This window comes from Triticum dicoccoides, chromosome 7B (assembly GCF_002162155.2).
Source record: "Triticum dicoccoides isolate Atlit2015 ecotype Zavitan chromosome 7B, WEW_v2.0, whole genome shotgun sequence".
Classification (NCBI taxonomy): domain Eukaryota; kingdom Viridiplantae; phylum Streptophyta; class Magnoliopsida; order Poales; family Poaceae; genus Triticum; species Triticum dicoccoides.
In genome coordinates this window covers 679,091,558-679,093,911 of record NC_041393.1, presented here as the reverse complement: position 1 = coordinate 679,093,911, position 2,354 = coordinate 679,091,558, and the positions used below count along the sequence as shown (strand labels likewise).

At 42.7% G+C, this 2,354-nt stretch overlaps 1 pseudogene; it reads right to left on the bottom strand.

Annotated features, from left to right (window-relative positions):
- LOC119339374 overlaps window positions 1-2,354 on the bottom strand; it is a 23,739-nt pseudogene continuing 21,385 nt past the window's right edge.

The window sequence follows — 2,354 nt, the reverse complement described above, 5'->3', positions numbered from 1 at the left end:
TTACTTCCTCTGGTTCAAAGCAAGCATGGCAATGAGCTCGTTCAAAACAGAGGGATGTCGTGAGAATATGCCCCCAGTCATTACTCGTCATGAGTGTCTGCAGACGCGAGGGAGATTGGACTTGGATAAACTTCAAGCACGCCGCCTTCAATCCATGGCAGTGGTGCTGCTCGGCTAGAGCAAGAGTGGACGCCACAGAGCCGACACACATGCACTGAGACAACTGCTTTACACAGATGAACTTGAGCCGCTGGAGATCGTACCGGTCTGCCGCCACAAACAAGCCTTGCAACCACTGCAGCAGCCCCATTTTATCCTCAGCCGCTTCCCCGTCTTTTCCTTGGCTCACAGCTTCCGACATCTCATTTTCTTGTCCTTGTCTCGTATCTTTGCATAGTTCACTCAGCTTAATGGTGTCCTCGTACATGTCAGGGAACGAGTCTGTGTAGACGAAGCTAAGCAGAGCGGTGAACACCTTTGGTTCCATGTCTTTGATCTGTATGACACTGTTGGACGCCTCCTTCATGGGGCCAAAGAGTTGTGCCATGAACACAGTGGACCGGGCAGCAAGCACACACCGGTGTGCGGGGAAGGTCTTGTTGTAGCGGGCGAGCTTGGCGGACTCAATGTTCAGGATACACCATCTTGTAATTTGTGGGGACTCAATGTTTCAGGATCTGGAGGAAATAGTAATGGTGTTGCTTTGATCTGTTTCATGCCTGTTTTATCATGTTCGATCCTTACCATGATCATCCCTGTTGATTATCTCTGTTGATTACAAGGCTAGACAGGCACGATTTTCAGCAATTTTGCACTGCAATACAGCTCAAGACAGACGCGCCCCGACTTTCAGCACTTCTCCAGTGCAATGTAGCTGTTCTTGTACGAGTCATCTGTGCCGTATGCACTGTACCTTCAGATGTTCAAGCTAGAGTTCACTTCAATCCGTCAGACACATGTTCCAAGGTGCAGCAACCATCGGGAAAAAAAGGTATGGCCCGGTTTATATATAGGGAAAAAACAATGCTGGAAATCATTCTCCGTCCCAAATTACTTCACATTTTACTGTTAGATTAGATACATCCGTATCTAAAAAATATAAGACAAATAATTTGGGACGGAGGTAACATATCTATATCTATATCTATATCTATATCTATATCTATATCTATACCTACTGGGTTTGTCTAGGTCTCAGTCGACTTAGACTTCGCGAAGTCTCAGTCGGATGATGTCATCGATTTTTTTTTCCTAGAACACATCGCCCCTTTGTTGTTTTTTTCTAGCCCATATCCCCATCGCTTGATGTGTCTTTGTGCGTATCGAAACAACCATGGGCCAGCAATTTCAGGTAGTTTTTTTCCTTCGGCGCTGCTGTAGGTATGTCTCGAAATGAAAAACTGTGGTACGTGCAATACGTGCAGTTTCTATCTGTTTTGTTTGGTTTTTTGTTTTTCATTTTTTACTTACATTTTTATCATTCTGTTTTTTGTTTCCAAAATTGCAACGATTGTCGTCATATTTAGAAATAAATGTGTGCGTGTATTTTTCTAAATATTAATCGTGTATTTAAAAATATCATGCAACTTGATTTAAAAAAATATTATTTAAAAACAATGCTCGTGCAATTAAAAATATGTTGGTTTTTAGCTTGTATTTTGATTCTTGGGTTGGGCTAGGCCAAGCATTGTTTTACTCGTCTATTTATAATTTCCCTATCATCCAAATATTGACAAATGGTATACTAACAAGATAAGGTGCGGACATGAGAGTAGGTTGTTCTTGCATTTTTTTTCTTTCCAAAAACTTCTTTATAGAGATAAAAATAAAAATAAAAATAAAAATAAAGAGTAGTAAATAGAAAAGGAAATGAAACTAATAAAGAGTGTGGATATGATACAGTCGATTGAGACTTAATTTAAGTCTTAGTCGGCTCACAGCAGAACAAATGTAATTGCTGTTGGCGGCAACACTCTATTGCGAGCCTTGTGATAGACATGCAATGCAACTACCCCTTTTCCATGACAAAATATCATAGAGTTGCAGTTTGGAGACACTTGCAATTGCACGCCTAGCGTGGGACATGCAACTGGCCCCCTCTCCACGTACGGCAAAATGGAAGTTGAGTTGCGACCATGCTGGAAAGACATGCAGTTGCACGACTATAGTTGAGCATGCAACTGGCCCCTCTCTGTCGGCGCCGCCCCCTCCGACAAAACATAGCCCCCAATTGCGACCAAGTTAAAAGACATACATTTGCGTGTCTAGTGTTAAAAATGCAACTAGCCCCCCTCTCCCCGTACGGCAAAACGAAAGTCGAGTTGCGACCATGCTGGAAGGCATGCAGTTGCATG